The sequence below is a fragment of the Budorcas taxicolor genome, chromosome 9 (assembly GCF_023091745.1).
Source record: "Budorcas taxicolor isolate Tak-1 chromosome 9, Takin1.1, whole genome shotgun sequence".
Taxonomy (NCBI): Eukaryota; Metazoa; Chordata; class Mammalia; order Artiodactyla; family Bovidae; genus Budorcas; species Budorcas taxicolor.
In genome coordinates this window covers 24630179-24641172 of record NC_068918.1, presented here as the reverse complement: position 1 = coordinate 24641172, position 10994 = coordinate 24630179, and positions in this window count along the sequence as shown.

Below are 10994 nucleotides of genomic sequence, written 5' to 3'. Positions count from 1 at the left end.
TCACTGAGGCCTTCTAATCAAACCATTCTCCACCAAACAGGGAATTGCTGTTCTAATTTCTATCACATTAAATTAGTTTAGCTTGTTCTTGAACGTCACATAAAACAAATCATAGAGTATGCATTCTTTTGTTTCTGGTTTCTTTCAACATACTGGTTTTGAAGTTTATCAGAGTTGAGTCTATCTGTTCAACCTCCCACCCCTTTTTCAAAAAGTCTTTTTGGCCAGGCTGTGGCCTGTGGGATCCTAACTTCCCCGACCAGGGATTGAACCCACAAGCTCCTGCAGAGAAAACAAGTGGAGCCTCAACCACTGGACTGCCAGAGAGGTCCCAGTAGTTCAACCCTTTTTACTACATTGCCTGGAAAGCTTCATGGACGGAGGAACCTGGAAGGCTGCAGTCCATGGGGTCGCTAAGAGTCTGACACGACTGAGCGACTTCACTTTCACTTTTCACTTTCATGCATTGGAGAAGGAAATGGCAACCCACTCCAGTGTTCTTGCCTGGAGAATCCCAGGGACGGGGGAGCCTGGCGGGCTGCCGTCTATGGGGTTGCACAGAGTCGGACACGACTGAAGTGACTTAGCAGTAGCAGCAGCAGTATTGCTTTTAAGCACACAGTCAGGTTAGATCAGGGCCATGCCTGAAATCAGAACTTCTGTCATAATTCACTGGTCCAAGCTGTAGCAGCACCTACCCAGATTGAAAGGGATGGAAAAATAAATCTCTCTTTTTAACACTTTTTTCCATTTTTAAAACTGAAATAAATTTTAATACACACAATGAAGAGAGCGTTTTGCAAATTTTTCACTCAAAGGAGTATCTCTGTTTGAGGAAATCAGCGTGTTACACTTTGAAAGATGAAATGCAACAACCTGTGCACCAAAATAAAAAAATGAAATTGAATCAAAAAATGAAATGGTTATGCAAGGTGATGCAGGGCAAGAGATCAAAGGTGAAGGGTCATAACAATATTCAAAAGAAATCCAAAAGGACGGCTGCATCATGGTCCCATTAACGTTCCAAAAGTGCCTTTCTTTGGGTAAACTTGAGCATTTTGGCAGACATTCAAGCAGGCTTATCAGTAAAAAGATTTTTACATGACTACAATTGCTATTCCCATGATTAACTTCTATAGGTGACATGGTGTTGAGAACACAGGAGATGTTAGTTCTGCAGAATACACTTGGGTAAATGCTCTTTGAGCTTGTTTTCAACAGCCGTTTCCCCTCCTCATGCTACATCCTTCTGCTCCTTGTCGTGGGACATTGAATAGGCACTTCTTGCCACTGCCACCGACCACAACTCCGCCTCTTGAGGTGAGTGGCAAAGGTTCTATTGTGGACCAAGCTGTCTCCTCAAATTCATATGTTAAAGTCCTAACCCCCAACCCCTCAGAATGCGAAGGTATTTGTAGATAGGGCCTTTAAAGAGGTGATTAATTACAATGGTGTGATCACTCACCTAGAGCCAGACATCCTGGAATGTGAAGTCAAGGGGGCCTTAGAAAGCATCACTACGAACAAAACTAGTGGAGGTGATGGAATTCCAGTTGAGCTCTTTCAAATCCTAAAAGAGGATGCTGTGAAAGTGCTGCACTCAATATGCCAGCAAATTTGGAAAACTCAGCAGTGGCCACAGGACTAGAAAAGTTTTCATTCCAATTCCAAAGAAAGGCAATGCCAAAGAATGCTCAAGGTGAAGGTAAGGTGAAGTCACTCAGTCGTGTCCGACTCTTTGTGACCCCATGGACTATAACCTACTAGGCTTCTCTGTCCATGGGATTCTCCAAGCAAGAATACTGGAGTGGATTGCCATTTCCTTCTCCAGAGGATCTTCCCGACCCAGGGATCAAACCCAGGTCTCCCGCATTGGAGGCAGACACTTTAACCTCTGAGCCACCAGGGAAGCCTGTATGAATGCTCAAACTACCGCACAATTGCACTCATCTCACACGCTAGTAAAGTAATGCTCAAAATTCTCCAAGCCAGGCTTCAGCAGTACGTGAACCGTGAACTTCCAAATGTTCAAGCTGGTTTTAGAAAAGGCAGAGGAACCAGAGATCAAATTGCCAACATCCGCTGGATCATGGAAAAAGCAAGAGAGTTCCAGAAAAACATCTATTTCTGCTTTATTGACTATGCCAATGCCTTTGACTGTGTGGATCACAATAAACTGTGGAAAATTCTGAAAGAGATTGGAATACCAGATTATTTGACCTGCCTCTTGAGAAACCTGTATGTAGGTCAGGAAGCAACAGTTAGAAATGGACATGGAACAACAGAGTGGTTCCAAATAGGAAAAGGAGTACGTCAAGGCTGTATATTGTCACCCTGCTTATTTAACTTCTATGCAGAGTACATCATGAGAAACGCTGGGCTGGAAGAAGGACAAGCAGGAATCAAGATTGCCAGGAGAAACATCAACAACCTCAGATATGCAGATGACACCACCCTTATGGCAGAAAGTGAAGAGGAACTAAAAAGCCTCTTGATGAAAGTGAAAGAGGAGAGTGAAAAAGTTGGCTTAAAGCTCAACATTCAGAAAACGAAGATCATGGCATCCGGTCCCATCACTTCATGGGAAATAGATGGGGAAACAGTGGAAACAGTGTCAGACTTTATTTTTTTGGTCTCCAAAATCACTGCAGAATGTGACTGCAGCCATGAAATTAAAAGACGCTTACTCCTTGGAAGGAAAGTTATGACCAACCTAGATAGTATATTCGAAAGCAGAGACATTACTTTGCCAACAAAGGTCCGTCTAGTCAAGGCTATGATTTTTCCAGTGGTCATGTGTGGACGTGAGAGTTGGACTGTGAAGAAAGCTGAGCGCCGAAGAATTGATACTTTTGAACTGTGGTGTTGGAGAAGACTCTTCAGGGTCCCTTGGACTGCAAGGAGATCCAACCAGTCCATTCTAAAGGAGATCAACCCTGGGATTTCTTTGGAAGGAATGATGCTAAAGCTGAAACTCCAGTACTTCAGCCACCTCATGTGAAGAGTTGACTCATTGGAAAAGACTCTGATGCTGGGAGGGATTGGGGGCAGGAGGAGAAGGGGACGACAGAGGATGGGATGGCTGGATGGCATCACCAACTCGATGGACGTGAGTTTGAGTGAACTCCAGGAGTTGGCAATGGACAGGGAGGCCTGGAGTGCTGCAATTCATGGGGTCGCAAAGAGTCGGACACGACTGAGCAACTGAACTGAACTGAACTGAACTGAAGGTAAAATGTGATCTTGTGGGTGTACCCTATTGCAATATAACCAGTACCCCTTACAAGAGGGCTTCCCTCGTGGCTCAGATGGTAAAGAATCTGCCTGCAATGCGGGAGACCTGGGTTTGATTCCTGGGTCAGAAAGATTCTTTGGAGAAGGGAATGGCTACCTACTCTAGTATTCTTATCTGGAGATTTCCATGGACAGTGGAGCCTGGGGGGCTATAGTCCATGGAGGTCACAAAGAGTTGGACATGACTGAGCAACTAACACTTATAAGAAGAGGTTAGGACAGGGACACGCACAAAGGAAGAAGACAGCATGAATACCCTGGGAGAAGATAGCATCTGCAAGCCAAGGGAAGAAGCCGCAGGAGGAAATCCTGCTGACACGGTGATCTTGGACTTGTAGCCACCAGCACCAGGAGGAAAGAAGTTTCTGTTGCATAAGACACCTGGTCTGTGGTGTTCGCTATAGTAGGCTTGGAAAGTGAAAATAAATGCAGACCCATGCAGAAGATGGGAGATATTATTGTGGCAATATATGGAAAGTACCATCTGCTACAGTGAGGTTTAAGCCCCTGCTTTCTGTTAGTTTTCCATTTATCCCATCTGTTTTTAGTGTTGTATTTCTCCCCATTCCCCACCACCTTTCTTGCCTTCCTTTGTCTTAGTCATTATTATTATGTTTGCAATTCTATTGTTCCTCCTTTAAGCTCTCACTCTGTTGTGTTCTTTCAGTGGTTGCTCTGGGGTTGTTTTGCATCCTTATTTTATCACAGCCTGCTTAGAACCAACATCATACCGCTTTACCACTTAAGAAGCTTGTAACGGTATGATTCTTTTATGCGCTCGTCATATATTTTTCTTCTATGTATATCATAAACATTATCTTTTAAAGAAACTAGAAAAAAGAAAATGGCCTCATATTTATGTATGGATGGAGCATTTCTGGAGTTCTTCATCTCTTTTTTGTGGATCTTTTTAATGTAGTACTTCCCTTCAGTCTAAAGAATTTCCTTTAGCATTTCTGAAAATAAAGGTCTGGTTGCAAAAAAGTTCCCTGAGTTTTACCTGAAAAAAAAAAAAAAACACAAAAAAACCACACCTTAATTTTACCCTCATTTTTGAAGCATATTTTCACTGGATATAGAATTATAGTTTGACAGAAAGAGACTCATAGATTTAGAAAATGAACTTATGGTTGCGGGGCAGAAGGGATAGTTAAGGAGTTTGGGAAGGTCATGTACAGGCTTCTATATTCAAAGTGGATAACCAACAAGGATCTATTGTATAGTACATGGAACGCTACTCAATGTTTCATGCCAACCTGGATAGGAGGGGGATTTGGGGGAGAATAGATACATGTATATGTATGGCTGAGTCCCTTTGCTGTTGACCTGAAACTACCACAACATTTTTTATTAATTAATTTATTTATTTTAATTGAAGGATAATTGCTTTAAAATATTGTGGTGATGAAACTACCACCACATTGTTAATCAACCATACCCCAATACAAAATAAAAAGTTTAAAGTTTGAAAAAAAATAACTATAGTTTGCAAGGTTTTTCAAATGTTCTTTTGCTATGAGTTGATTTGTGTGTCTCTCCACCCCTCCTATCTGCTCCAGATTCCTTCATTGAAGTTCTCATCCTCAGTACTTGACCTTATTTGGGTATAGAGTCTTTACAGATGTAATCAAGTCAAATTCTGTCATTAAGGGAGCCTAACCCAATACGATGGGCCTCCCTGGTGGCTCAGATGGGAAAGAATCTGCCTGCGATGCAGAAGACCCGGCTTCAGCTCCTGGGTCAGGAAGATCCCCTGGAGAAGGAAATGGCTACCCACTCCAGTATTCTTGCCAGGAGAATCCCACAGACAGAGGAGTCTGGCAGGCTACAGTCCACAAGGTTGCAAAGATTCAGGCATGACTGAGTGACTAAAACACCCCCCCCCCACCAATGTGGTATGGTGTCCTGAAAAAGAGAGGAAATGTAGATAGAGAGACAAGCACAGAGGGAAGGCACTGTGAAGAGGCACCGGGAGAAGGCAGTCATCCGCAAGCCAGAAATAGAGACCTGGACTAGATCGCCCTTCATAGTCCTCAGAGACAATCAACCCTGGCAAGCAACCAACCAACCCTTGATTTTGAACTGCTAGCTTCAGTGCTGTGAGACAAAAACTTTCTGTTCTTTAAGCCATCCCATCTACGGTACTTTGTTATGGCAACCCCAGCAAACTAACACACCTCTTGTCACTTTAAAGATCTTGTTCCACTTTTCTTCTGGCCTCTGAATCTTTTCTAATGAGAAGTTAGTTATTATAATTATTTCCCTGTATGTAATGTTTCTTTTTTTCCCTCTGGATACTTTTTAAGATTTTATTTTAATCTTTGATTTTCAGTAGTTCAAAACTTACAGGGCCCAGTGATCCTGCTTGGAGGTTGCCTGTGAATTAATTTTGTCATCCAATTTGGATACATTTTTACCAATATGTCTTAAAATATTTTTTTCTGCCTTATTGTTTTTCTCTTCCCCCTGGACTTCAATCATCAAAGAAAATAATACTATACCACAGGTTACTAAGACTCTGTTCCTTTTTCTCCCAATATTTTTTATTTCGGTTTTTCAATTTGAATAATTTCCATTTATCTGTTTTCAGGATTTAGTTCTTTTTTATGTTTTAATTCTGTTCTAAATCTTTTTCCATTTAGTTATTTTTTAAATATATTTTCCATTTCTCTGCTTAAACTCTCCATCCATTTATTCTATCATTGTCCATATTCTCTTGAACAAATTTACAGTAGCTTTTAAGACCCTTTATCTGCTAATTCCAACATCTGGATCATTTTGGAGTCTTTAGCTATCGTGTGCTTTTTTGTGCGATTGTAGGTCACATTTTCCTTCCCCCATCACTAGGAATTTGTATTATCTGCAGGACATTTTAGGTAACAAATTGTGAGGAGTCAGAATAATATTAAATTTGGTTCTGGCAAGCAGGTCAATTTACTGGTGAATCCTTTTGACGTATTTTGCTTTTGCCCTGGGTCATGACTTTCATTCTTGGGAGTGCTACATACTCGACAGCCTTTCTGCATGGTACTTGAAAGCCCAGTGCTCAGCAAGGTCTCCGCTCTGGCATGGCTGGATTCCAGTTCCTCCAAGAACAGCCTGGGAGTATTTCCATTCAGCCCTCCGACACCCAGTTCTGGTTCTCTGCTACACCCTGGGAGCCTTACGTTGCTTATGTGTGTCCAGCACTCAGACAAGTACTCCAGGGCACTCAGCATACAAATATCTGGGGACCCCTCTGTACCGCTTTCTCTGAGCTGTGCCATCACATATGCATTCCAGCCACCTGAGCAGCCTCCACGTACTCTGCCTCCCCGGATCACTCAGATCTTTATTCTCCTCCCAGGTTCCACTTTTCTGGGTGGTCAGGGAACTGCCCCAAGGAATAAAACTGTAGTCAGTGTGCAGCTCACGTTGTGTTTCCTGTCTTTCAACCATCAAACCACGGCTATCATACAACTCCTGAAAAAAGTGTTTCCACTTATTCGTCCTGGTTTAGAGTTGTTCTTGGTAAGAGAATAATTCCAATAGCACTTACTCCACCATAGCCCAAAGTGGAAGTTCAACACTCAAAACATTTTTATGCATAAATGAATGAATTTGACTTTGCCTTCCTAGTGTTCAGATCTGGCACAATTGGAGCTTAATAAATGTTTGTTAGATAAATTTCTAAGATTTCAAAGAAAATCTACCCTTCAACTCCATTATTGGTCCACTATAAACGTGGAACATAGGAGTAGCGGAAGGTACTAAGTGTTAGTATGGAACTTTTTTTTTTCCTGATTTTTAGTTGGCTTGCACTGTGTGCAAATGAAATATTTCTGTGTCCAGAGCTGTTTAATTGGTAAACTCTACCGAGGGGATTCCTCTACAGAGAAGCACTGACACAGTGCAAGTTGCTTTCTAGGTGGAGGGAAAACTGACGTCTGCAGTAGACTTGGCTGGGAAGAAGCAACCATGTTGTTGAGATCAGATGAAACACAATTTTCTGTGAGGAATAAGAAAGGGTGACTTGTTAAGAGACTCATATCTTATTTGACTGGGGATGTCATCGTCAGCTTCCCAAGGAGCTTTATGAAGAGGGCGACCCTCTCTCCTTCTCAGCAATTTTCACCTTGTTTTCTGACTGATTTTTTTTGTGGTGTCTCACCACACCCAACTGGGTCTAAACAAGATCAGCTGGGGGAGTCCTTCTACATTTGGGTCCCACAGGTCCATTCTGTGTCACCAACTAGGGTGGGAGTGGCCAGCATCAAGCTTATTTCCTCAGTGGAAGTCTACCACTTTGAATAGCATGGTGACACCTCAACTTCATGCTAACAGAATAAAATGTTCATTGCTTCAAGTTTCCATAATGATAAAATATTCACTTTTCTTCTTTTCAACTGAGATTCCCTCCAGAATATCATGGGGGGAATCCACTGTGATTCATTGCCACAGCTTTGATACCTACTCTTTTCCTTTAACCCTTTTACTCCAATTTTCTGCACATCACATGGAGATACAAATCTTTGTTCTTGTTTCCTAGAGAAACAAAGAGGCAGCAGAGTTAAAATTTGCTAATAAATCACATGACCATCTGTAGTACGAATTTTTATTGAAAGACAGAACTAGAAATATGCTGATCTCCCTAGATGTCTGAGTCCTGACACTTCCTTCTTTGAAGAATTAATTTGATTCAAGACTCTGGAAAGCAAGAAGATGAATTAGTTATTAATAAGATTGATTTATGCAAAGGAAGCCACAACAATGAATACATTGTGCATTATGCAAAGCAGAGGCAATGTACTTCAGAACAAGAGTCACTTGAAATCTTAATTACAGGTTATATATTAAGTACCTGGCAATGACAGTGTCCTGCATTTAACCTCAGAGATGTCAAATGAAAACCAGTTTTAAAAGAAATGTTAAAGAAAGTTATTAAAAAATCACAACACCTGAATTGTTATGAATTTATATGGATTTCTTGACTTAAACGTGACAAGATGACACGCGATAGAGGACAGCTGAGCACATTTGACGTGTGCCTTTCTGCTCCACAACACACCTTATAGGCTTAATGAGGATGTAACCTTCTCTATTATAATACGGTGCACATCCCAGCGGGGCAGGAGGCAGCCATTAACACACAGCTGTTGGCTTCTGTGTAATAGAGATGTGGAACAAAACAGCCTCTATCTTGCTGTTGCCTTTTTTGAAACAGCAGTGAAATTTCCTACAGTAATAGTAATGATAATAATCTCTTACAGTTAGCGATTTACAGTATGCAAAGCTTTTGGAGATTTAAAATAACAGTGGCTACCAGTTTTTCACTGTTTTTCAGGCTCTTTCTTAAATACATCACATCTACAGTCAGCTGAACTCTTAACAGCCACTCTATGAGGTAGCCTTTTTTTTTTGTTTTTTTTTTTATCATTTTCCAGATGAGAAACTGAACGTTGAGAGATGAAGTGACTTAACTAAGATTATGTAACTTGTTAACAGGTCAGAGCTGAGATCTGTGTGACTGCAAAATCAATTGCTAGACGTCACAAATAGATTTTAACGTTAAATACTTACAGCTGCTCCCTGCCGTGCTCCCAAAGTGTTATGATTTGAAAAATAATGTATTTACATAAAAGGAAAAAAAGTGGAAAAAGCTGTTGCCTGGTTACATTTTTTCTCTTCATTTGCTTAATTTTTCTCATATCTTCAACAGGCCCATATACCATCACCTCAGGCAGAGCCCACCATTCTTCAGCAAGTGCTCTTGCTGTCTGTTGGCCTAAAAGTGCTTCTGGCTACCCAGTCTTGAGACAGCTGTGTTCAAGAGGGGATTCTGTTCTTCCACCATAAATATTTTACTGTGTGTGTGCATGTGTGTGTGAGGGGGACACAGGAGAGAGTGATTAGATCCATCGGGAGCCAAGGTTAACTAGCTCACACACAAAGTGAGCAATCTGTTTTTTTCTGCTGCAAAAATGGCGGCTCCTGTGCACTACTTTTGAGATTTTGTTGAGCTATGCCTGGTATTCATTCAGTCACTAAATAATACTTGAGGATCTCACTCTATGCCAGGTTCTGTATTAGACGCTGAGAACACAGCTAGAAGTGAAGACACGTTATTCCTTTCCCTCATGAAGCTTTTAGTCCAGTTGGGAAAAAAGATAATACCTATGACAACAGAGTGTGGAGAAAGAGATTTTGAAAATAGTGACCAAGTCAGAGGCCAGCAAACGGCTAAGTAGCTTTGGGGAGCAGAGGAACACTGGCTCCCAACTCCTGATGTTTCCATCCTTGTTGGGGTACATGAATTTGCATAACTCCAGCATCTTTCAGCTTTCATTCCAGTCTCTGGATGTCACTATTGCTTATCATCACTCTTTTTCTCTACCCTTCCCCATTCAATTTTACCTGATTAGGGAGTTTGGGACGAGGATCTAGACACAGATACCCATATAGTCCCATTCCGTCCACTTCCTTTCTTTTTGGGAGTGCCTGCCCATGGAAGTACATGTGTGTACACACACACACACTCACACACACTCTCACACACACACACACTCACACACACACACATACACATACACTCACACACACACATACTCTTGTCTGCTCCACTCACACTCACACACACACTCACACACTCACACACACACTCTTGTCTGCTCCTCCATACAGCCCTCTGGGAAGGTCTGTGAATTTCAGCCCTGTTGAGACCAGGCGGGTGAGTCTATCTAATTCTGTGGTACAGTATTAGAAACATATTGTTGCTCCACATTTAAGCCACATTCTTTCATATCAACTTAAAGACTAATTAAGGTGATATTTTAACCCTAATGCAGCTTACTCTTTTGCATTATTTCTCAAGTGGCTCAGAAAGCTATATGAGTGGGAGAGACTGGTATAAATTATTGAGTTCATGTACTGATTATAACAAATATCTTCTAAAGCATCTCTGCTTTAGAGAGGAGGTCCAAGAAACACAGAATTATTCTCATAACCTATTTGTAAATATGATTACTGACTGTTATTTCCTACAGCAAAGTCATTTGAATACAAGTAGTGCTGAAATGAAATTGTTGGGAGTTCAATTATTAATATAGAATTCTGCTGACCTTTACTACATATATAATTATTAATGATAAATTTAATTTTAATCATTTTAATGATTAAATTTAATTTAATTTTATAAATGAGTTTTCCTCATTCTATAATATTAAGCCACTGAAATTTATTTTGGCTTAAAAAATAATTATATAACATTTATACAGAAAAGTGTATGAGCTATAAATGTCCACTAACATGAATTAAGTTATTTAATTCTTTGAGTTATCACTGGACATCCACTGTTCAAAATGTAAATTCTGGTGAGGGAAAGAATATGACAGTTTTGCTTCCATATTTGTTGATTTGTTAATGAAATCGAGGAAGCTCTGACATCCACTAATATTCTGGTTCCCCTTTCTCTTCCTAGCCATGCAGCAATGCAGACACCTCCCAACACATGCACTACCTCTTATGGACTGTGTGGGGACTCTTACCTCTTCCTCATCTGCCCTCACGCATGTGTAAGTATATGAAGGTCTGTAGAGAGAAGCTGTCAATCTGATGATACTCTTAAATTTCTTTAGGGACTTAGGAGGATTGGAGGGAAAAAAGGGAAATTTTAATCACCTTTATTTTTTTTTTTCATTTTAAATGATTTGAGTTAAATTTCG